The sequence below is a fragment of the Pithys albifrons genome, chromosome 11, assembly GCF_047495875.1.
Source record: "Pithys albifrons albifrons isolate INPA30051 chromosome 11, PitAlb_v1, whole genome shotgun sequence".
Taxonomy (NCBI): domain Eukaryota; kingdom Metazoa; phylum Chordata; class Aves; order Passeriformes; family Thamnophilidae; genus Pithys; species Pithys albifrons.
The window spans coordinates 4,624,199-4,650,509 of record NC_092468.1 but is presented as its reverse complement, the minus strand read 5'-3'; the positions used below and the strand labels follow the sequence as shown (position 1 = coordinate 4,650,509).

General features: G+C 43.3%; 1 long non-coding RNA gene across 1 annotated transcript in view; it reads right to left on the bottom strand.

Moving 5' to 3' along the window:
- LOC139676786 (uncharacterized) overlaps nucleotides 1-26,311 on the bottom strand; it is a 231,571-nt gene that overhangs the window by 91,131 nt on the left and 114,129 nt on the right. Inside the window, exons 5-6 of the long non-coding RNA XR_011698732.1 lie at nucleotides 22,650-22,837; nucleotides 22,446-22,553 (exon numbers count right to left, since the gene is read on the bottom strand). This is a non-coding gene — a long non-coding RNA (uncharacterized lncRNA). The remainder of the gene's footprint in view (nucleotides 1-22,445; nucleotides 22,554-22,649; nucleotides 22,838-26,311) is intronic.

Here is a 26,311-nt window from a genome sequence, read left to right as displayed (position 1 = left end):
CCTCTCCATCCTTCCTCCTCTCTCCATGGCCCTTCCCAGTTTTCCTCTCCATCCTTCCTCCTCTCTCCATGGCCCTTCCCAGTTTTCCTCTCCATCCTTCCTCCTCTCTCCATGGCCCTTCCCAGTTTTCCTCTCCATCCTTCCTCCTCTCTCCATGGCCCTTCCCAGTTTTCCTCTCCATCCTTCCTCCTCTCTCCATGGCCCTTCCCAGTTTTCCTCTCCATCCTTCCTCCTCTCTCCATGGCCCTTCCCAGTTTTCCTCTCCATCCTTCCTCCTCTCTCCATGGCCCTTCCCAGTTTTCCTCTCCATCCTTCCTCCTCTCCCCGTGACAGTGTACATTGGTTTAAATCAGACCTGCTATTTATCCACAACACCACAAATAACCCACACTTGTTCTGCTCAGTTACAAAAAAGTATTTTCATTTAAGAAACACAAAATCCCAAAGCAAAACTGCTAAAGTCATCAAGTGAAATAACATAGTTCTGTATCAAATGGTTTATAAACATCAGACTCTGAGAAACAAAACTGGTTAGAACAAAGATTCTGACCCTTACCACAAGTCTCTGCAGAAGGCTGGGGTGGTTTTACTGAACTAGTCATTTGTAAGTATTTGATCTGAAGACATACAAGTGGAAAACATGAAACAGTAACCTGCCATCTGAACTAGCTGGAAAAAAATCAATAGGAAAAAATTAAGTTAAAAGCCTTTGCATGAATTTCCAAATGTCATGAAAATATTCTTTCTCACCTACAGATCAAATAAATATGGGAATCTTGTGCCTACAGGTATCTGTCAAGACTCCTATCTCTTCAACACAGGAGCTGCCTACCCAGAAGAATTCAGAGTCCAGCTCCTCCTGTCGATGAATCAAACAATTTCTCTGAAAGCAGCAGGAATTATTTGCCACTTGGTTCGGCTTCTTGGCAGGAATCACTGACATGCTTCTCATTCCACGTGCACTGGTCTCATACATGTGCTGTCTACCAGAAATTGGTCCAGGAGGATCTAGTCTGACTTCTCTGGGGAGGCACTTACTGGGGTTGGGTTTGCACACAGTGTCCCCTGGGTGCTGCTGCTCCTAAGACAGTCAGTAGCACTCTCAGAGGGCTCTATTTCAAAATGCTGTAAAGGTCTGAACAAAATGTCCTTTGACTTAAATCCTATATTCATTCCAAGGTGCTCATATAAACTGATCAACTCTTCACACAAGTAAAAGTAAGTTGCTTGATTAAATCATTCCTAACCAATGTCTAATTGATTTAGAAGCTCTTTCTCCATGATTGTACAGATCTGTGGAGCAAATCTTCATAAAGAAGTAAAGAACATCCTGCAGTTAGTCTAAGAATTAAAACTTCACCCCAAAGCAGGGTTTTGAAAGAGCTTGGCTAGTCCCCTTCTCCTCCTGTATCTCACCTGTGTGCATTGTTGGGGCCCAGGGCTTCAAAACACAAACCCAGCAAAACCCTGGTGTGTGTGAAAGGAAAAAGCAACTTGGTCAATGTAGAAAAAGAACCTAATTCTGCAACACAGACAACATATCCTTTCCTCTCAGGAACTCTTCAGAAGCGTTCAAATGCCTGGTGCTTTTCCAAATCCAGGTTTTCATGAGAGGCTCCTGCAGTTTGTTCTCCTGGAGTGCAAAGCAGGGGACTGAGGCTGTGCCTGGCCCAGCACCTGTCTGAGCACACACAGGCACAGGAGCAGCACTTGATGCTTGCCTGCCACAAGTAAAATTAAGTCTTAAATCTTTTTTTCACAACTTGAAGCTGAAAACCCCAATCAATAATACTCAGAGTCTCCTTTGAGCTACGACCAAAGAACACAGACCAAAATCTCTGTTACTTATTTTTTATCTCTTCCTCATAGCAATTCTTCTGAAAATTCAATCTTGCAGTTCAAGCTTAATTGCTCACTTTGAGACAATCCAAACCTCTTGGAGCCCTGTCTGACTGAAGGATTTGTAGTCACTTTGATGCTTTTGTAGCATCAATGCTCAGAGGCATTTTTTCAAAAATTTATACAGACTCTCTCTCTTCAAATGCAAACAACTGGACATTAATAATCCAGCAGTAAAATTTAAGACATTTGCATAGTTTGGAAAATAATGAGGCCTCTATTTAAGATATCTGTCCCTATGTAAGTTATTAGAGTAAAAGGATCCATCCATACATAAAAATCAATCTTAACTGTCCAGAACCAGCTATCAGCTGGATTTAAGGATACATCATTGTGATTCATTGCAAGTAACAGACACACAGCAAGTGACAAGTACCTCAACCAAAAGCACATACCATGTTCTGCTCCTAAGCTGTTATTTTCCTGGGATCAGACACATTCTTTTAATGAGATGCTCTGTGCATGGGATGTAAGAATCTCTGTCTGACCCTAACTCAGCAAAGGACTTGCTCCCAACCCAATTAATGTCTGTGCTTAAGAGCAACCTTGAACTTGGAGGGGATTCAGGATTCCCACCGACTTCAACAGACAGGAAAGCTGTAGCAATGTGAATCCACAGCATGCAGAAGCATCCCAGGGCCAACAGAGCCTTGTAAGAGAAGCACAGCTCTGCATTAATCTATCTCAGGTGCTTCTAGCAGGGGTCCATTTGCACTCTGCTTTGTTCAGTGATCCTGCAATGGTCCTTCTTTCCCCAGGACAGCAATGCCTCAACTTCCCTCCTGGCTGTCTACTTTGGAGCTCACAATTCCCTCTCCAAGAGGGAATTCTGCAGTGAATTTTTGATCCCACTTCTCAACACCACAGCCCTGTTCAGGCTTACAGTGCTTGTTGGTGGGAACTGCAGAAGAGCAAAGGTGACCAAAACTCATATGCTGGCAGATGCTCAAGACAGAACAACAGCCTTCAAAAAATGCCACCAAGCTGCAGCTGACACCTGGGCCAGCAACATCTTTATCTCATAAAAATCACAGTGCAGACACATCTCTGGATGCTGCTGCAAGGCAATCCAGAGTGCCCCACAGGCACTCCTTTATTTCAGCTCATGTGTTCAGACCACTAGTCTGGGATGGAGTGGAAATTCCTGAGCTATCACAAGTCGCAAATGACAGTCAGCTCTGATTTATTTTTTTCACCACTCTAGTTTGACAAGTAAGGGCACAAGCAATTAATTCCAGGAAAAGGCATGGGTCTTCTTCAGCAAAAGGAGCTGACCCAGCTCATGGAAAAAAAGTGGCAATTACTCAACATTTCCTACAACTGGCTTTATCCAGTTCTTTGTTTCTGTGGTACCAGCAACTTCAGTGTCTAGAGAGCCTGAAGTCTAAGGATAGGACTGGGAATCCCTCTGTGATAGCAAGGGTCCTTAAGACAGATGATGCAATACTAATTGTCAGGCTTATATCTTCTGTATATTTAGCCAACATGTTTTGACAAGGAGAGAAGGGTCTTAAATATATGCTTAAAGGCAAGTACAAGCTCCAGTGCACCACAAATAGAGCTGTTTAAGTTTGAAATAACACATTTTGTAAAGCTCTGATCCAGAAAACACACTGCAAGGTTCTGCACGTAAATACTGCACAGATCACCAGTAGCTCTAATATTTCCCATATGCTCCTGTGCACATTTCATTCATTTTTTCTCTGCTATTGGCCATTTATGTGCAGGCACTTCTATCCCACAACATCATGTGCAGAGGTGTTGATTTTCATCATACCCTGTGGCTTTAGCCAGTGTGTGTGTGTGTGTGTCTGAGATCAGAGAGTTGAATTGGTGGATAATAAAAGGCTTAATATTATTATTATTTTTAATGGTTGAAGATTGTAAGTTCCAAAATTTATGAATATGAAAGACACAAGCATGGATGGTTACTTTTACCCTGGCACATCAACACCTTGTGGAGGTTTCTTGTTATAAATGATACAATCTCAAATAATTTATACTTCTACTTTCTCCTGAAAAGATCTTTTGTATCTGTCTGAATACTATTTCCTAGAAATATCTGCCACCTCACAAAGTGCTTTGATGCTGAGATTAATTGTATCAGCTTTCTTAGGAGAGTGATCAGGTTGGTTTTTAAACATAATTTTTTTCCTCTGTTCTCCTAGTAGTTCATTAATTTCTATATATATTTATATTAAGTCTGATCCAAGACTTTGCTGAAATGAGCAGGAGCAATAGTAATTGAGATTGCTGGTTAAAGCCAGCACCAGCTTATGCTTAACTTCTTTTCATTTTTAACAGTCCTTGCCCTGCAGGTATCAAAAGGGAATTAAAGCCATCAGGCACTGCTTCAGATTTGTTCTCTTAATTAGCTCCTGCCATGGTGGATTAATTCCATCTGCAATGTGTTGCCATCTCTGCAGAAGTTTATTGTGGTGGAATGGGGGATTAATGAGGAGAGTGGATGCCTTGACATCCCAGCTGCCCATAAACTGGCTGTAATGGGATCAGTGCAGATGGTACCAATGCTCTCTCTAAGTATCACTGAAGGTGAGGAATTCCTTTGCTGTAAACCTGCCACAAGCAGTTACTCATCCACTGCAGAACAGAAAGTCAGAGCTGCACATCTCACTTAAAAGAAGTGGGCAGTGGATCTGATCAAATCAAAAGACCCTTTCTGAAGAAATGGGAGCTTTATTAGCTTTTGCAATTTAAGATGAATAAAACAAACTAACTGCATTTTTTCCTCTTGCCCTTTGGCAACAGTAACCAAGTGTAAATATGTTTAAAAAACAGAGGATTCTTTGAAGGCTGGGAAAGCTGCTGGTGGGACCCAGGCAACTCAGCAGTGAACTCTGCACTGAGGTCTCATCCCTAATGAATGAGTCTCTGGGATGGACTGTTGGGGCAATATGGGCTTTTCCCTCAGTGTAATTTAAAACCAAAGTAACTCCAATAAAGCCAGGAAACATCAGACACACAAAAGTGGTGAAAGAACAATTGAGGATCTTTCTATTTTAGTTTTATGTTGCACTTTTTCACCTGTTTAAAATGAAAGTGTCTTGCTTTGCTTCTTAATGGTCTGTTCCTGTGGAACATCCCTATCAAGTAGAATCTGAACACATTACCCTTCTGCATCAATACCCACGTTACTTCACTTTACATCTTGATTATTAACAGAGTTAAATTGTTTCCAAGACAGTGGCAGTTATTCTGTTTAAAAAACACTGGTGTGCAACTCTAGAAGTAGAGATTCAATGACTGTGACTATTATAGACTGTGTATAACCATGGGAGTCTTCATTTATTCTGTGGCCCTACCTATAATTGAAGATAATAGGCCTTTCAGTGCCCATTTTGTCTGTTTTAGACATTCAGCTGCTTGGGGCAGGTGCTGCCATTCTCCATGTTCATTTAGTGTCCCCCATAATAGAGTTCCCATCTCTGTTGATGCCTCTGTGTGTTATTAAAATACAAAGGATGTCAAACAGAAAAAGACATGCAAGTGCTCAAGTGCCATGGGAACAATACAGGTGTGCAGGCATTTTTCTTCATCCTTATAAACCTTCTGCTAAATACAAAAAGCTGTTCTAGGACTGATAGATAAACCAGAGGCACATCAGACACAGTCACAATGCTGGGTAATTCATGCTGGGTGCCTTCCAGAAGCACTACCATGAAATGGCAGCAGTAACTCTGACTCCTAGTCACTAAAGGATAATAGTCATTTGAAACAATATTATTTTTATTTTCTTATAGAGCATCTTGTATGTTTTTGGATGCACAATTCAGTTCCGTTCCAGTCCTATGACTTCACTTCTTATTCTTTACCAATGTCTCTTATTTGAGCCCCAGAACCTACAGCATTATGTAAAACTCTCCTTTGGTACAACCACTGAAAGGAGGGGGGGAGGAATGCAGGTATATGGAATGTTGGGATGGAAACTCTTGAAAAGAAAACTCTGAGGTTCTATTGCTCCACTTGCTTTGTGAACAAGAGCAGGAGAGACAAAGTGGAAGTGACAGCTAATCATTTCAAGGAGAATGCCCAGGGGATGTAGGATGAGCACAAGGAGAAATAGCACTGGGTCAGAATGAGGACATCAAAGATAATGGGAGGAAGGTCTTCAAGCAAAGGAGATGTGTCTGTGGATAAATCCCTTTTGCCTCCCAATCCCCTGCAGGAGGGGAGGGCAGAAGAGGGAACCCAGAAGGGGTTCATGGCAGGCAGCAGGTGAAGACTGTTCTGGCTCTTTGAAGGGCTGCCAGCTCTCCCCAGTTATATGTGGGGCTGGAGTAACAACTCCAGCATCTCATGCACTGTCACTCCACTGGCCCAGGCTCTGCCCTGCTCCAGGAGCCAGGGGCTCCCAGCAGAGTGACCTGGGACACGGCTGGGGCTTTACACTCAGCCTGTGTTTTAAGGACCTGAACAGCAAAGGGCATCAGTTGCAACCTCCCAGCACTCATCACCCTGTGTCTCAACAATCCAAGGTGGCACAAAACAGGTTAAATAAAATACATGGCACTCTGCCTGTCTGCACTCAAACCAGAGCAGGTAGGAACACTGGATGCAGGGCTTTGGAACACTGTTCTGGGATCTGCACAGGGACACAATGACAGTAGATGATCACATTTTCTCTGAAATAGAAGACCTAAAGGCCTCTCTGGGCTATGGTTATGTCTTGTTTGGTCAGATCCCTGTAACTGCACAGTGTGCCATCACTGCTGTGGGCATGACTGAAGGACTGCCACAGCTGGGGGCTGTGCCTGCCCTGTGTCTGTGGGGCCAGGCAGGGACACGACATATTCCAGCATATCCAGCTGTTCCTTCACGCCTGGGAACAGCCCAGAAGGAGGGAGGCAGGAGGGCAGTGCTGAGCTGCTGTCACGTGGCATTCTCTTCAGTGTTTAGTCTGTGCCAGAGGAGCCGAACTCCTGCCCAGGGGGATGTGAGTCAGGCTGGGGCTGCTGTGCCCAGGGGTGGCATGGGCTTGGCAGCTGGGGTGGCACAGTCCCTCCCCAGCCCCTGCTGTGTCCCTGCCATGCCTGTGCTGGGCATCAGTGGGAGCAGGGAAGGCACCACTGGATTTTTCCCATGGTACAGAGAATCTATTAAAATACTTCCTGCAACTTCCTTTTAAGTTAAACATGCTCTTTGGCTTTCTGAATTTTTTCTCTTTTCCCACATAAAAGGGGACAGTTAAACATGACAGTGGTATTCAGCAAGTCCAAGAAAAGGAAGGTTTTCAGCAAGGGTTGTTGCTAGACATAGCAACAAAGACCAATTCTGTCAGACTTCTGCTTCGTACTGCCACTTACTTGGCAAACATTCTCCTCTCTTCGTTGACTAAAGGCAGTAAAATCTGGCCCTTGAGAACCTGCTCCTTGGGGGTTTGGGCCCAAAGGGGGAGGCAGAGCTGAGCTCCCACAGGAGGACCCCACACTTGAAAGAGGACACCAGCCCAAGGCTCACGGGGGCCAGAGAGGACAGGTTAGATCATCTTATATCAAGATAAGCAGATCCAAGGGACAATGACCCAGCACAGAATTCTTCCTGCCTGTGAGGCAGCTACCAGATTTTATTCTGAATGCTGGGCTGTATGTCTTACACAGCACACTGTTTTTTAATTATAAGGATAATGTTCACAGCAGAGGAGTGTGCATGGCAATAAACATTTTCTCTGGGTGATTAAGTGCCAAAGCAAAGTTGAGGTGTTTGAGAACCACCAAGCTGTTTATTGTGCATGTGTCTTCCAATGCCATGAACATTATTCCTGCTTTATAACAGAGGAGAAACAACAAAGCATAATACAAACAAAAGATTATATTCATTGCCTCATGAACTCTTCCTGATATTGCATCATGTCCCAGTAAAGGCAGGGCTTTACAGAATAAATATTTTGAAGAGAGCTCTGAATGTCCAAAATTTGAGATTTCAATAGCAGTACTCAAGCCAACAACTGCTGCTTTGCTGCTGGTGGCCTCTACTTTTCAAAGGCAAATATCTCAGGGCAATTTTAAATTTTCCCTGAAAAATTTCAGTTGAGTGAAATAAATGTGCCAGAACTCAAACTTCCCATGCCAGTGTCAGCTTGACTTCTCCCCAGGGACATCCAGAATCAGAGAACTGGAGGAAACACAAACAGCATTGGGATGATGTGAGATGTTCTTCAGCCAGCCATACCTTGAGAATATGAGTAATTTAATTTTAATGAAATTAAGATTTCCATTATAGTACAGTGAGGCATTGGTATGGCTTCTTTTTAACATTTAATACTTGCTGTAATAACGCAGTGAATGAAAAGGAATAGTTTAAATCAAGTTCTGTCATTAAGGTGAAGAATAACAGTTCTCAAGTTGAGAGAGGTGAAATTCAATTTGGTTATTAAGAAAACTGACAGAAAAGTTCGATCAAGAATAGTCTCCCTAATGAGGAGGTTGTAGCTAATTCATTAGAGAAAATGAAGTTGGCAGAAAGGATTCTGCACTTTCCTGTTTCTTGTGAGAAGTTCTGTAGCTGACCTTCTTCCACAAGACTGAGAACCCAAGACCAGAATAAAGGTACATGTTCTCATACTATTTTACTCCTGAAACACTCCCTTAATAAACAAGCTATTTTAGACCAATCATTTATCCACTTCTATTCTACATCTATAACAATACATGATTGTGGCTTGAGCAAATCCCAGCCTTCTGCCTTGATCAATAGATTTCAGAGCTTTCATTCTGAGGTCTGTGTGAGGATCCCACTCCCCTGGGGAAATTCCAAGAGTTGCTTCAATACTATATTTAATTTATTTACTTTTACTTTATGGAACAAAAGCCACAACACAACAACAAGAACCAAAAGAAAAACCCCAAGCTACAGAACAATAAATTTGTTTGAATGTAATAATCTCTTTTTCACTCAGTTCTACAAATTACATGACAAGAAGCTCTGCAATAATAAATTGTTTTTCTTGCTATTGTACATTAATCTTTGCCAGAATTCATAAACAAACTTTAAGTCAACAAGCGTAAGTTTAATTAAAAAATTTCCAACTCAGTAGTATTTTACCACCCTTCCCTAGATTAGGCAATAAACCATGGAGCTTATACAATTTTACAAGGAGCAATTTTATTTTTTGCCCTTAAATGGCTCCTGTGAAGGGAAACTTCCTCGAAGCAATTGTGCTTTCCAATTGTCATCCATTTGTCAGTGCACTGCTTAAGCTGCTTTCTACCCATTAAGGTAAAACAGAAAAGGCTGGATTTGAGTAAACTTGGGAGAAGAAGCAAGTAAGAGTATCTATTAGTGCTTTAGAAATTATTTGAGTTGTGTTTAGTTCAGTGGTTCCTCACTCGTGGTTTTCAGGTCCATGGGGAGCTGTTTCTAAGGGTCTGGAGTGGACTCACAAACAGCTGTGCCAGATGTCAGAGGGCTTAAAATAACTTTGAGAGGTTCTACCAGAATAAGGGAATCCTCCAGCCTGAACTGAGGTGTACAAATCAAAACCCACTGAAGAGATCTGAGAGACTAACAGGCTTTGGATCAAGCTTTGCAATAAATGATGTTCAATGTCAAAGTGCTCAGTGTCATAAAGAAGGCTGAGGGCAGTGAAGAAGAGACCTGACTCACAGCTTCCTAAACACAGCCCTGAAGTTCTGCAGAACAAAACCAGCCAAGCACCTCATACCAGAACTGGTTTCCAAATATTTATCAGCTTCTCAAGCTGAGAAAGAAACTGTCTCTAGCAAAACCATGTGAAAACATTTATGCTTTTTAACCTGGCCTAGTCACCACTAATCAGCACAGCTAGTTTTGGTTCAGCTTCCACCTTAACTCAAGCTGTGCCTTCAGCACCCTGACCCAGTGAATTTAGTTTATTCAGAGCAGGCTCTGCACTGCATTTTCTTTTGAAAGCCTGCAACGCCAACTGCTCCATGACTAATCAGCAAACAGGGCAGTTTAAACTGTGCCCAGCACAGTGTTCACACCCAGAGCTGTGTTCTTGCCCCTTTTCCAGGTGCACTCCCCAGCCATGGAAGCAGGGCTGCCATCCAGCCTCCCACAAGCTTTCCCACAGGACTCCCTCAGTCCCTTCCTCTACAGTCCTGCCCTGGTTTTGCATGTCTTCTGCAACAGCCAGGTAAAAACTCCCTGTTTTTTGAAGTTTCCAGGCAAACACACACACACAGGACACAGGTTTTTACCAGAGCCTTGCAGCAGTTCAGGCTTTCCCTGCCACGAAGTGTGGAAGCACAGCAGGGCAGGGACAGGAGTGGGACAGCAGAAAGGGACAACCTTTCTGTGATAACCTTCTGGGGGTTGTATTTTATGGACCTTCTTGAGATAGGTCCTCTGTTCCTGAAGGACTGTTTTTCCTTTTAGAGGCAATGCAACCAAAACAGCCACTGTGATAACTGCTTAAAAAGGGTTTTTCTGGAACTGGGGAAATAGTTTTACTTGGCCAATATGTTAAAACACAATAGTTTGGTGTTTGGTTTTATTGATTTACAGGACATAATAGTACTCAAATAACAAATTTTACCCGGAGAGAAAGAAATCCCCATCCTTCAGATCTGGTGTGCCAAAAGGTTTCCTTTCACTTGCCCCCTTCTTTCTCCTGCTTTCTGGGGGAGAAATGACTGTAACCCAGTGGGATGGCTGCATTTACATTTAAATAATATTCTCAGGTGATTCTTAAGAGACAAACTGTAGATACTCATGGGCTCCAAGGAGAGTGTTAATTTAAATAGTTTCTGATGTGTAGCCCTGATAAGGAACATCCTTGAAATCACTTGTGAATGCAAGTTCTCAAGGCAATCTTCTGGGACCACTCTAGAAGGGAAGCAACTCTTCCCAAGAGAATCACTCAGGGCTGAGTGGCATTTCCTTGGGCCACTGCCAGGAATGGTTTTCTTTATTCTTTACCTTCCCAGAATAGCAAACATCACTCTTCTCATTTATTGTCTTCCCTTTGTCGTGCTCCTCCCTGCTTTTTCCTTTGTCCTCCTCCCTCCCATAAAACTAAGAGCTAAAAAATGGAAGACAAAGGCAACAAGGTTTATGGCATTTTTTCAAACACAAACAAAAATGTCATCTCCAGAGACATTTGGGTTATAGTCACACCTGCAGTCTAATAAGTGCCATCCTCAAGAGGCTCGTGCTGTAATTGAGCAGCATTAAAATGTCAGTGCTACTTCATTATTTCTAATATATGCCTCCCTTCTATAAAACCAACATATCAAAATCATAAGCATTACAAGCAATACTTAATTTCCAAATTTTCTGTCAGCTAAGAGTGCATAGCTGTGTCTTTCAGGTTTTTTTTGAAATACCACTAGGCTCAAACCAAATGGAAAACTCCAGCTGGGAAGAGCCATCCTATTTTTTTTTTCTTTATTTTTCAGCTGTTACTGCACTATGACTTCAGCCTCTATTGCCTGCCTGCTCCCTCTAAAAGGCAGCAGCAATTCACTCAGTTGCCTAACTGTGCTCCCAGGAAACCAGCAGGTGGCACGTACCTGGTGATGAGCTCTGCAGAAGAGGTTCCCTCACCTCCCAGACTCACCCCAGAGTACAACAGAAGCTTCTCCCACTTGTCTGGGCATTGACAGTTTCCCTTTTTCTGTACTTCAGCCTTGCTCACTTCCATGTAATGCAATGTGCATTTAACGTGTGCTGCCAACACTCCCTGCAACTCAGGCACAAGATTTCTTCAGGCCCTCCAAGACTTTGTTGCAGTCAAAGCTGTCTTACAGAAGCTGCTGCACTACTTTGGGCTCTCCCTTTGGTAAGCACTGGTGTCAGATATGATAAAATAAATGCACTGCAGTAATCCACACCACCATAAGTGTGTGGGTCACACTTCAGTGTATTCCCTTTTTCTCTTCCTCCCTGCAGCAAAGCATCTACCTGGACTGTAGGGGTGAGTGGGGGGAGTTAATGATGGTCAGAAGAGGATCAGGCACAGCAAGATCAGAAGGTTTGGAACTTAGAACTTTATTTTTAGTTACAGCTTCACCTTTTATCTACTCTTGTATACAACATACCGTCACACTATTGTTTACTCAGTTCACCAGGCATACATGGAAACGTTTTACTGGCTACAACGTATCCCACATTCCACAGGTGGCTCTCCCCTCCTTAAGGGTGCACTTCAAACTGCTTTCCTTCAAGGATACACTCTGAACTGCTCCATACCAATCTCTTCATCAATTACCTCAGACATTAGGGGTTCCACAAACACACATCACCCCCACACTGGACCTTCCCTGCCCTCCATTCCTGTGTGCATTTCCTTATCCTGAACTGCTGAATTAAACTCGGTAAATGTGTACTAGTAACACAACAACAAAGAGAGCAATTTCTAAATTGCTGGCGGTTTCAAATCCCTCCAGCCTCAGACTGTCCCTGTAAAGCAGCAGAATGGAGCACTGTGGTTCTCACAAGCCAGAAAAGCCAAAGAGGCTGAAGGGTGCCGGCAGAAGTCAGGGTGGCACAGGCGATGCTGCAGCACAGCACAGTCACGGGCCCTGTTCTGTGCAGTGTTCCCTTCTGTCTGTGCAGGGATCCTCTGCACATCAAACCACCTCAGTCCCATCAGCACAGTGCCCTGGACACAGCAGCACTTCCCTGCTGTCACTGGCAGGGACAGCAGCTCCTCAGCTCCTGCACAGCTGCCTGTCCTGCAGCATTTCCCCCCCTCTATCTTGCCAGCCTTACTAAAGCCATCATTTCTAAATGCTGTGGACCTGACAGAACTGGGCCTTCTGACCTCAAGGCTTCACCTGCCCTATGGCTGAGTACACAAACCATGGGGTAATTACAGCCTCCCGTGTGTTATGCTGTACAGCAGATGTTTGGTTTGCAGCAAGGCAGCTCACACAGAAGGCAGTGGCAGCTCTAAGCCCATTTAATATAACTGCACTTGCAAATGGGCTTTTAACTCACACCAGCAAATGGTGTAAATCCAGAATATTGAAAGCACAAATGTGCTGCTGAAGAGAGTAAGAGGCAAATTAAAGTCAGAGCAACACGGAGTTCTGGGAAGACAGCCAGGAAGAAGAGAAAAAGAAGTAAAACATTGCATCCTTCAGGTTCATTTGTCACAAGAAGGGATGGGGGTTTAGGCCTATAGGAGAGTCACGGATCAAAACTGTGATGAGATTTTCCTTGAGGAAGATACCTGCAACAAAGCTCCTCTTCCACCACAGCTTTCCCTCCACCCAGCACAAAACTTTAACAGCCTAAATCTAAATGCTTTAAAGAATGTTTTAGCAAATACAGGCTGGGCAGAGAATGAATCCTGGGCAGCCCTGAGGTGAAAGGCTTGAGGGTGTTGTTGATGAGAAGCTCAACATGACCTGGCAATGTGGGCTCACAGCCTAGAAAACTAACCATGTCCTGGGCTGCATCCAGAGCAGTGACCAGCAGGACAAGGGAGGAGATTCTGACCCTCTGCTCTGCCCTCGTGAGAGCCCACCTGCAGTGCTGCATCCACCTCTGGGGCTCCCCAACACAAGAAGATAATGGATCTATTGGATGGAGTGAGTCCAGAGGAGACCACAAAGATGACCAGAGCAACTGGAGCACCTCTGCTATGGAGACAGGCTAAGGAGGAGGAGTGTTCACACTGGAGAAGAGAAGGCTTCAGGGAGACCTTAGAACACCTTCCACTACCTAAAGGGACTACAAAACAGCAGGGTAGAGACTTTTTACAAGATATAAATAGAACAAGGGAAAATGGCTTTAAATTGACAGAGGACAAGTTTTGATTACTTAAATGGAAGAAATTATTTCCTGTGGGGGTGGTGAGGCCCTGGCACAGGTTGCCCACAGAAGCTGTGGCTGCCCCATTCCTGGAAGTGTTCCAGGCCAAGATGGATGGGGCTTGGAGCAGCCTGGTGTAGTGGAAGGTATCCCTGCCCATGGCAGGGGGGTAGAACAAAATGATCTTTAAGGTCCCTTCTCACCCAAACCATTTTATGATTCTGTGAATGCCAGTCTATAAAGCTGTTTTTGCAAAAAGAATTTTCCTGCAAAAGAAAAGACAACCTCTGCTGTACAATCAGTTAGTGATCTCCATTTTGCACTGGCACTGTGGACAAAGCAAAAAGGCCCAGCTACCTTCAGCTGCAGGTGTTGTCCTCATGGGGACAACAGGGCTGCCCAGTCTCCCTGGCCCACCTTGACCTTCTGTGTCGTCAGCAGTGTGACAGCTAAGGCAGACCATGGCAGGATGTATGGTCAGAACTGGCAGGAATGTACCAAAGGGGAAAGTTTCCCCATCAGAAAATAGAGTTTAGATAGAAACTGGCTGTTTTGCAGGAACATGGCCATGCTGGCCATGTTCTCACCAGGGAATTCTCAAAGTGTATAGCTTGACTCTCTTACTGTTTTCATAAATCAAATGAAGTCTTTCTATATTTGTGAATGGAATTTTGGCAGAAGTTTTGCTTTACAGAAGTTTTCTATTCTGCTTTGTTTTAGAAGGCCATTGCTAATGGACTCTTTCCCATGCCACCACTTAATTACAATTACTGTGGTTACAAGGTTAATCAATGAACTCTCATAGGGTCTTTCAGCAGCAGCAATTCTGAGAACTCCGAATTCCTCCCACATGCTGACTATTATAGCAAGAAATCTCCTTGGGTTTCTCTGAAATCATGCAGCTGATACCAGAGACCTAAATACTTTCCTGTCTACTACTTATGTTCAATATTTCATTCACATAATAACGTGAGGTATTTTTACATCTGCCTTTACTAAAAGAAGTAGTTAATGAGTTTTGCAACTGCACCAAAGTTAAATATGATGGTGCTTCCCTCAAATCCTTTCTTTTGGTAACTGCCACGAACTTACCAACCTCTGAACAAACCTCTCCATCCCATCTCTGTGGTGCAACAAGGTGGGGCAGTGCCAACTCTCTGGTATTCCTGGCTCCTGTTAGAAATGAGTGACTCTTGGTCACAGGGACTGCATCAAATATCTCACCATCTGGTTTGTTACCCCAGCATTGTTTGTCACACTGAAGCTGAACCCCCTTCAGAATCTGAAGCTGGTTTAGAGAATTACCTGCTGCTTTGCATTATTATGTTAAAATTACTGTGAAATGTCAGTTTGCTTGTAAAACCACAAAATGTAATTTTACTTTCGGTTCCTTTGAGAAAATATTTGATTCCCAGTCACGGGATGTGTCGCAGCCACTGCTGTCCACAGACTCTTCAAGAAACAATCCTGACAAGCTCAAGGCTGTTTGACCTGGTAGCACAGTGTGCTGGTTTAAAGGTAAAGTGGCAGGAGGAATGAACCCAACACAAAAAGAGATTACAAAAAACAAAAAGCCCAGCTCTGTGAATGAGACTCTGAAAAGAATTTGGGTTTGGTTACTGTTCCTCAATTTTTTTCTTGTACCAGAGAAAGCAGAGTTCTAGGACTTGGATGAGAAGTGGGGTTTTTTTTTTGTTTTCTTGTTTGTTTGGGGTATTTTACATAAAAACTTCCAGTGAAAGGTTGGCTTGGTAGAATAGTGCTCATATCTGCATAACTTTTTTTGCCATTTTTGCTATCAAGAAGTAGGCAGAAAGGGACAGAAAGGAGAACTCCAGTTTCACAGTTTAGGTTTTCAGTGAAAAACCTAGAAAACCCCAACTTCAAAGGACAGAGGCCAGAAGGCACTGTTACAAGTTATTAATGGTCAGTTTTGTCAGTGGATGCTTAATTACAGACAGAAAACCACACCAAATAATCTAACAGGCTGGGTCTGTATCAGCAGCAATCCTGCATTAACCCTGAAGAAGGAAGAAAGGAAACGTGCAGCCCCAAAGGACTGACTGCAGATCCAGCTCCTTCCAACTCTACTGATCAACCTTTAAGACCAAAGAGAGACTTAGTAAAACCAGGGATAAGTCTAATTGGTTTTTAAGCACATGAGCTGGCTAGGCTTTGCCCAGAGGTTGTTAATGAATAATTTGACCTGCTGAAAGCCAAATGAGAGTTTATTGCTTAACCCTGTAACCACAGTAATTGTAATTAAGTGGTAGCCTGGGAAAGTGTTAGCAGCATCCTGCTAAAGCAAAGCAGAAACTTAATGTTTAAAGAGATGATTAACCTTGTCATAACTTTCATCTTGCACTCAGAGTAGCAATTTTAACCAGTACTCAAGACATTTTGCCACCTTCTGTTGGTTATTGGCACGGCACAATCACTCTGCAGAGCTGTGCATATTGTATTGCACTATTGTGTCCCTTATGCTATGGAAGCACCTGGAGACTCTGGCCAAGGTAAGACACTGCACAAATCCATGGGTCTGAAAAATGTCCAGTGTAAAACCCCCAGAGCAGGGGGTAGGGCTGACTCCCCACACCACACAGAACATCTTGAGCAAGTGTCCTACTAACTCCATCACACAGCTGCCTATTCCAAACATCACATCCTGCCCTGCCACGGTGAGTCATGGACAGGCAGGCGTATTCCCATCTTCTGGCTGCTGTTATTGCTTCCTTATAAACAACTCTCTGTTTAGAGCACCGTAGCCAAGACAGGCAGAGCTAACAAACAGCCCTGTACTGCACCTTTGCTCACACACATTCCTGAAACATTTCGTTTGGTTGCTATGACTATCCAGAACTTGCCACAGAGCATTTCTCAGCTTTATGATGCTCCTGCTCAGGACAGGTAGTGGCTTCCACTTGACTAACACAGCTCCTGGCCTGGCCAGGAATTACCAACCCCACTGCCTGTTGGTGACTGGGGACATGAAAGAAGAACTGCTTGGTGTAATTTAAGGTTAGTGCAGCTCACTCACTTTTAGGGGTCAGCACATACCAGATAAGCACTCTCAACATCAGAAGCAAATCCCAGCATGGCAGGGGCTGGTGAATTTGGAGGAGAAATATGTCCAGATAATTCATTGGTTGTTTTAGAAGCTGCAAGCTGCAGATTTACAAATGGCATTTTGTGTCCTAGTCCTAAAGGGAAAGAACATAAATTACATAGGGCTTTGGCCACACAGACCAAATTCAAGTATGATTTAGATCCTGCTTTACTCTGGATGACACATCAAAAATGATGCAGTTAATAAATTTGTGTCTTCAATCACGCAAAACACACACACATACATCCCAAAACACAGATTATTTATCACGGGGACAATTCCCCAAGCTACCAAAGCTGCACCAATGCAAGAGAACAAAGGGTTTGGCACAGAAACAATCTCTGTGATCGTCCCCATTAATTAGTATCAGTATAAATGGGCTCAGGCTCCCAGTCCCACATATGACAGAGATGCACTTTCACACTAACCCACAACCCTGGGCCCTGGAACTGTCTATTAGCACGTTTCATAAAAGCTGAACATAAGATAATAAGAAATCAATTCACTCTGCAACATTTCTGTTTTTTAAAAAAGACAGCTAGTAGATCAGCTGGGGTACAAAAAAGTTAATTCAAAAAGAGAAGAACATAAAAGGATAATCCTTTAAGATTATAAAGGTTTTGTGTAATGCTTAATTTTAATCAATATATGGGACTAGACAAGGATCATCCTCACAAAGGACGACATAAAAGGATTAGTGACTTCCATCCAGCAGAAAACTGCACAGAGACATGGTTATTACAGTTTGGATTGTTTCTTTTCCAAATAAGATTTTCAAATTCAAAAGAGATGATAAAGAGGAGTACAGATAGAAAACGGGGTGGATTTCATTTTTTCCACTATTTTTAAGGTGCAAAGTTAAAAAGCAATCAAGAGATTTGATTTAATAACATTATTCCAGAGCCATAGAAAGGGGAATAACCCACAAAAGTTAAAAGACTGTTTCTTTGTCAGTTGTTCAACATAATTATATTATTATACATATAATTAACTGTGTGTAATCCTTGATTAAAACAATTTCAAATATGGGTTTTTTCTCCTTTCAGGTTTTAGTTCTTAGGGTCTACTTCTCAAGTTGCCAACAAGGTTATTCCAACTAGATTCTTTAAAATGAAAGCTGAGGTTCATGTGATCAAAGAGTTCTGTAAATGAGACTTGAAGAAAAAAGGGAGCCACAGTATTGTCCAAGGAAAAAGGGAGCCATGGTATTATCCAACATACAGGCTGTATAGCAGTGAAGAAGCAACTCAGAAGGTGGTAAGAGACAGACAGTATCAAACCAGAAACAAACTGTGCTAGCTCCTTTTTCATCACCTCTTTTGCTCTGTGGAAAGTAAAATACATTTCTTATTTATTTCTTCCTTATTTTATCATTATGCACAGCCACTTCCCCAGACTTTTCTGTGTGCTGCAATCACTTCTCTTGTTCCAATGTCTCATCTCCACATCTCCTTGCCTCTTTTCAGTACTTTGATCCTCTCCCCTTCATTCTCATTCTGTTTCCTACTGTCCCTGTTCTCAAGTTCCACCCCCAGATTCCAGCTGAAGGGTATAATTTCTCAGTTTCCTGTTCTTCTATCAGTAATTCCACTGGTGAATCATCCTAATTGCAAAGAAAAACATACTCCCCCATCATTTGTGAATTTGGTTTACAAATCTGATTGAGTGATAGGAATAAATATTACCTAAAATGAATATGTAGAAATTAGCCAGCCACTCTGCACAACACTAAGGCTGCTCAGACAGGCAGACTATCCAGCAGGAAATCACAGGGTGGATATCCCTGGATTCTGTTTCTCAGTGTCAGTCACAGTTTACAGCCAAATCTAATCTGCTTCTGCAGACAGTTATTAAAATTGTCTGCTTTTCTTTAAGTGCAGATACAAAAAACTTAACAGATTTCTTGGGTATTTACCAGAACAGCAAACACAAGTGAGAGAACTGCTGTGTGCAAGTGAGGTGCTTGGCTAAAAAGAACAGCTTTCTCCTACCCTAACTCAGTAAATAAGTATCAAAAAAGTGACAGAGTAAATGATAAATACAGGTGTATGTTAGGCAGAAACTTGCCAAAGTCCCAATAAGTTGGAGTTGTTGGCACAGGTGGTTCAGATTTCAACATCAGAGCCAAAAGTCCCACATCCCACTGGGCAACCTCCACTCACTCACTGGTAAACTGGAGAAAATCTCATTTGCTGTTTCTTCCAGGGATATTGTTAATTAATTAATTCTTAATTAAGTTTGCAAAATACAAATATCCTCAATTGAAAGACACTGTAAAAGGGAAATTATTGTTAGGAGGATCAGAACTCTTGCCTGGGGAAAACCTTTGGGTGTAGTTTCTCATTAATGCTAATGGAAATTAACAGTTTAACGCAAGCCAAGCTGAAAATAAGATAAGTTACATTTGCATCTTAACTGCATTCAGTTCATTACTTATTTAGGATCTCTGATACATGTGGGAAGGTGAGTCTCAGCACTTGGTTTTTGAGAGCTCCTATTTGCACAAATACATCCCAGTGAAATCTATGCAGTTGTTAGGACAGTGCTCTCCTTATGGCAACACAGAGAGCAGCTCACAGAACGTGCCCTTCCAAATGGACACACCAACCCAGCAGGGAAAAAAGGAGGAAATCAGGAAGGGCCAAAGACTACAGCCAGAAAAAAGACTTGGAGCCTGCTAAGAAAGCAAAATGGAAGAGAGGCTTATCTGGTGCCCATATTTAACTGCAGCCCCAAATAGAAGTGCTGAGAGATTTCCTGCATCCTGGATATGTCTGGGTATGTTTGAGATCCTGCCCTTCCCCAGACACCAACAGGGTTTTGCTTTGCTCACACCCAACTGCCTGTTCAGTCCTCCCAGACACAGAGTGGGCCCCTCCTGTGGCACCAGCCCTGGGGGAGGGTCTCACCCACACCCAGGGGCACTGAAAGCAGTTGTACCAACCCCATCTGGACGACCAGATTTTGCAATTTCAGATGGAAGGAACTATGTTACCTGATGGGAGCTGCTCCTGAGAGATGTGGAACCCACTCCTCTCAGGGGATCAGCCTCCTCACCCCACAGACATCAGCCTTTCATTTCCCACACCACGCAGAGGAGATGGGACACAGGGAACCTTCTCACCCCAGATCTCAAGGGAGCATCCCAATACTAAACTATGGTGGTGTTTCTGTCTTGGCCATTCCTAAAGCCCAAAGAACATACAATGGCTTCAAGAGAGAGGAGTGAAATAGCCCATGCCAGGACACCATACAGCCCTTTGAGTCATTCAGCTCATACCCATGCCATGAGACCATGATATGCAGATGCCTTTACTAGACAGGCAGGTGGGTGACCACACCAGCAGCTCTGACTCTGAATTCCTTGTGCCAGTCTGAGCTCTGTATTTCACTCACCAGGTTACTCCTACCTTTGCTATCCAAATTCCTTTGCCCCCTGCTCAAGGGCACTCCCTGGTTCTCCTACCCAGCAATCAAACACAACTACACCTGGTAAAGTGGAGAAACCACCTTTAAACATAAAGGTACTTGTTTCCTCTACACTAAGATGTTGCTTGTGTATGATAAGACCAGGAGCACTAAGAAAACTATGACATTTACAAGAACATTGTGCTGAAGAATAAACCAAGAATCTCAAAAGAAGCCTCCAGAGCTGCCCTTCCACAAATCACACACTTTTAGAGTTACTTAGTGAAAACATAAGAGCAGGATTAGACCTTCAGCCACTGACAGGGGCCTTTAATTTTCCTTCTACAATGCAGTTATTCATAACACATTTTTGGTTATCTGCACAATAAGAATCATGAGAACTTAAAATAATGTGTGCCCTCTTAGCTTAATAACTTCTGGGAGTATTCAAGGGTTAATGTCTTCTGCATTTTCAATTATTGTAGTAACAAAAGCTGCATAAATCAGAGCAGGATATATATTTTACTAAGGTATAATTCCAGGAAAGTCACATTTTTGCAAGAGTGATTTACCACACCAATTTATGCCTTCCCCTTAATTAATCTGTCTGAAAAAGATGTCATCTGCTTTGATGAATATGATAATCACCAGATTTTGCAGGCTAAGATAGACTGATAATTGCAGAAAGAATTACTTGGTGCTGCCTCACCCAAACACAATCACCTGTTCTTCACTAAGAAATACACGTCAGGCAAGCTGTGCATCAAACTGGCAACAGAGACACTGTCAAGAACAAACTTCCTCCCTGAACAGTCCTCCAAGAGCCCTGCCCTCCACACTGGGTGATGGCAGAGCCCAGGTGTGTGGGCTGGCTGGTGCCATGGCCACAAGGGAACTGTGGTCTCTGTTCTTTTGAAAGCACAGAAGTTTTGGAGAAAGATTCCCCAGGAGACCTTGATGGGACACAGAGCAGCCTGAAGGGCAGTGTCTTCCCCCCTCTCCATAAATCCACTCTGCAGCCCCTGCAGTTGGGGGAGCACAGAGCCATGGGCTCCCCAGGGCTGCAGCCAGCAGGAGCATTCCTGCAAACATCACTAGTGCCAGGTGAACACCTCCATGAGCAAACACTTCCACATGACAGGGCCTCTTCATATCCCACTGCTGGGATTTGGCCTCCCCCCATCACCCTCCTGCAGCAGCCAACAGCTGCACAGCACTAAGCCCAGTGAAATATCACCTGTCATCACACTGACCTTTCAGTGCCTGCCCTCTTCCTTGCATTAAATCATGCTCTGTAATTTTGTCCAGATCCTTTTGGGAAATATTTCTGTTTCTAAGCCAGTTCACAAGTTCACTTCTCACACTGGGACAGAGGCTCATATCCTGTGATGACATTGCAGTGAAACAGAACAAACTTTCAAGCCCTGTTGTCCTTTTCTGTGCCCTAACAGGTGGAAAACAGCTGGATGGTGCAAACCAACTTTTATGAAGCCATGTTGGCTTCTGCCCCTGTAAACTTTGTCTCCTCCTCCCTTTCTGAGGAGCACACAAGTTTCCTCCCTCTTGGTTAAATAATCCAAAGCTCTGTTCAGATAACTATCACTGCTTTCCTGTTCACACCATTCTTCATCAGAAATGTGGTTTTATGAACTGCTGTGATTTGGGTAGGAAAATGTACATTCCAACAAATATTACCCACTATCCTAAGTCTGCAGAAGATGCAGGCTATTCACTATATTCACTATTATGATTTTTAAAGTCTTAAAGTCTGGCATATTCTGCCTAGAATTGGTCTCAAAGAAATATTTGGAGACAAGAAGAAATTTACCATTTGAGATTATGGGTGTTAAAAGAGTGTTATTTGTATGAAGCCACTCAGTTTGCACTTCATATCATAAACAATGATGAACAAAGAAACACTCAAAGGAAAGGCTATGTAAATAAAAGGTTAGTTTTGTATACAGATTTACTTTGCCAAGCTACAGTTCATTCTACATGTTAAATCAACTGTTCTGCTCTACATTACAGAAAAAGACCAGTCCAAAACTTTTTTCTCTTTTGGGAAAATAGGAAAAAATTCAGAACAACTAGACAGACCAAGTCTGCAACCAGCATACTTTTTAGGAGGAGAATCAATGAAAACACAAACATGAAAAAGTCACCCCACGAAAGCACCTCAAAGTACAATCCAGATGTTCTTATCACAAACCAAAGAAAGTGCTTGAAAATGTGGACGCAAATAAAGATGAAATATCAGAAAGGTTTTTCCTACCTGGATCTCCAAAAGCATCAGAAGTGGCTGCCCAGGAAGAGGAGGTGAGCCAAGGATGGCAACAGCAAGGCAGGACCCTCTCACAGCACCCAGGGCACAGAGCAGGCCCTAAAGGGAGGAGGCAGGTCCAAGGTCACACCAGGAAGTCAATTTAACAAGACAAAGCCAGAATTAGCAAGTGTGAGGCTGAGGGCCTGAGCTTACCTGCAGCTCCTGAGCCTCCAGGGACACCTGCCCCAGCTGCTGCCACTCGGCTGCCAGGTTACAGCTGCACCTCAGCACACCTGGTCCTGATCAGGGGCAGCCAGAGCCCTGCAGCTGGGCAGGGGTTGTGGCTTTGGCCAAACAGTGAGACAGCAATGAAGAGAACATGGGGCCTGGTGTAGAACCTGCTGAGGAAGACAAAAGAGAACAAACATTGGTGGAAGTCAGAGAAACCATCATGAAATGTTTTGATCCTGAAAAGGAAGAGAAGCAACCTCCTTCTCTCTTCCTACTCCTTTGGGAGCCAGGCTTCTGAGGAGAGATAATTAGAAAGTCAGTTTTAGTAAACCCTTTTGCCTCTCTTCTCTGTCTGACAGAAAACTGCCAGCAGGAACAGGGGTGGAGGAGCTGCAGTGAGCCCAGATAAGCACAGTATTTTAGCACAGTATTTTAGCTAGTGAATCTAGTTTGCTCCTGTCCCTCTTTGCCCTGCCAGCACTCCAAAGCCCCACATTGCTACAGCAAAGCAAAACCCCACCCCAATCCTCAGTCTGCCTCCAAGGACAGGGCAGATGCAATGTGATAGAACCAGCAGTGAGTGACACACCTGGACCTCACTCAGTATTCTGTCTTATCTCATGTGAAGGTTCTGCATGGGGTTTGTAAAGGATTCAGAAAAAGAACAGATGCGTAAAAAGTTATCAGCTCTTAAGAATCACACAGCCTGATGGTAACCTCAGCATTTATAATACTTCTTTCTGATCATCTTAGCACAGTCTATAATTACACCCTGGTCATGTTATAAAAATATTAGATTTCTTTCTCATTTACTATCTTACTATAAGTGGAAATCCTACATAAAAAGGAACTTGGTACTTACTCAACTCTGCAAGCTTGATTTCTACTTTGCTTTTTTAACCCCCACTTATTTTAGTAAAAGGGACATTAAGTATTTTGCTTCATTTCTTTTGCTCATTGAGCAGTGTGCAGCTACATCCTTCTTCCCTCCTGCACAGCAGGATATAGCACAGCACATTAGGGATGGCACTTACTGAGGGAATTGTTCTTTCTCTGAGAAAACAGCTGGTCCCAGAGGCTGTGCTGGCAGACAGCTGGAAAAGTTGGGCAGAGAGCTCCAGGAAAGGGCAAGAATCTGCTGAAAAGGTACTAAAGTCCAAGGCTGTGCCTTGCAGACTACAGAATCTCCACTCAGTGGGGATGTGGGAGCAGGTGGTGGCAGTTGAAGCCCTCCAAGTGAGTAGGGGCACAGGAACAGCAGATTAGTACTAGTGGTCCTGGGGGCTTGTAGTGCCTCCAGAATTTCGGTATTTGCTGGAGGATTCATCTTGGCTGAAATCACTGCTATTCCATGAAAATGGGCAAGGACAACTTGCAGCATTCCTGATGATATTCTATGGTGAAATACCCTCCCTGATCCTCTTCATTTAATTTCCACCCTGCTAATCTGGTACCTGATTAAACACTAATTTTCCTGCTCAGCGAAGGGTGGGATGTCACACCAAGGTGGCTTCCTTTGTCACCACTAACAGTAAAAGGAGCTCTATAATGAAGAGATTCCTCTTCACAGGCCCCAGATCTGACTGCTCCTGAGTGGAATTTCTGAACAATAGTTCTTTCAATCACTTTCATCTCGGCCTTTTCACATCACCTCCCATGTACCTTTTAAAAATCCAGTATTTCTGTGTTGTTGCCTTTGAACATTTTGTCCTAAGTACCTCAAACAAATCCAGGGCTATAATGACCATTTTCTCTCAGATTAAGACTATCTTTTGTCACTTAGTGTTCATTTCCAGCCACTACAGCTTCTGATCTTATTGATTGCTTGAGAAAAAGCAGCACAAAACCAGTCCTGAAATAACCACCAGAAAAGTTCATCCTTCCCCAGTCATTCTGTAATTCTTAATCTTCATCAATAGCAGGGTCATTAAGACCCTCCCATGATGACTGTGCTTGGCTCTTTATGAACCTGCAGGAACACTGGGTGCTCTGCCCTCACTTGCCAACCTGCAGGTGTGTTTTAAGCTCCCCTTATCTCTTCCCATCATTTTTATTTTTCTCTTCCACTTCTCTCTATTAGAGCAGCAGATCTGCCTAATCTGCTCTCACTGCAGACACTCCCAGGCTCACAGGTTGCTGTTACCCCTCCTTTCCTATGACTCTTCCCTTTTCCACAGGCTCTGGTTTGTGGCAGGAACACCTGCAGTGGGGAATGTGACCTCTGCACGTGTGAGTGTGCATGCAGTGGGTTTGCTGGGTTGTTTGTCCTTCAGTTCCAAACACTAAATGGCTGCTGTGATCATAACAAAGCCTTTCTCACTGTAAGAAGGAACTATTTGCAATGCTTTAGGAAGCAGTGTACACCACACAGAAACCTAATCATGCTCAGAAAGAAGGCAGGTACCTGCACAGAATGTTTACTCATACACAGCATCTGAGGAATGTGCTTGGACCTCTTCTCATATTGCAAAGGGAGCTCACCACATGATGCAAACTTTTTTCAGGTGTATCAAGTCAGTAATATCTGACTGCTGGGACCTTTATACATATCAAGGGGTATCCCCCAAGGAAAAGAATCTCTCTGCTCAAAGAGTAAATTGCTACCTCAGGTCAGTAGGCCCATCAACTTTTGGCTCACTGACCAATATCTGAAAAGCTTTCACTGTTTTTTCTTGTGTTTTAAATACAACATAAGGAGAATATAAAAGCCTAAGTATTTTTGCTCTTTGTGAGAATGATGTATATAAACCTGTAATTTTAGGTTAATGATTACAATTCCTAATTATTTTCTAGTCTAAAAAATCAGACTTTATTTTCTTATCTTCAGAGATTAAGTTGAAATTGCTTTAATAATGAAATCCACTTTTCATTTGTATTCTGTTTCTTCTGCACTCTCATTAACGATTCATAATTTAAGAACCAGGAGTGATTAATGGCTGGGTGCACCACATAATGCTGTTAAGGAACAATGATGTAATTCAGAAGGCTTAGAGGCTCCCCTCATTCCACATTCCACGTGTTAACCTGCACTGAAACTAATCCCCTTCATCCAAATTCAAGAGGCAGCAGGATGTGGTCCAAAAACCCCACTGGAAATCATGTGAACTTACTGGAGCAAACACCACAAAACAAAAATGAAAAAGAAAAGCAGACACCATGTTAGGATTTAATAGCAAGCTGAACAGGCAGCACCTCAAGCTTTCATCTCATCAGCCTCAGATCTAGTTGGGCTCGTGCCTCTTTGCATGGTGTCTCACAGATATAAACTGGGAGAGAGCAGGGAGTGCTGTGGAGTACTGAGCACACAGCTGGGGAGCTCCTTATCAGTGCCACACTCAGCTCAGCACCCTGCAGAGAGAAGCCTCTCCCGGCAGCCTGAGGTGCCCCAGGAGCAGCTTTGCACAGGATGAGCTTTGCTGGTTCTTCAAGGTTAGTTTGATGAAGCCTTATCATTTGACCTTGGGATCAAATTATAACACCTTGCAATGCAATGTACAGATGGAGGCCCTGAAATGGAGCATCAGCACAGTCAAGCCTGTGCTGCTCAGGGCTCTCAACAGTTGTACCGCTCACAGCTGTGTCTACACACTTGGAGATTCCACAGCACTTATTTTGCTTACCATATTCTTTATTTTTACTGACTG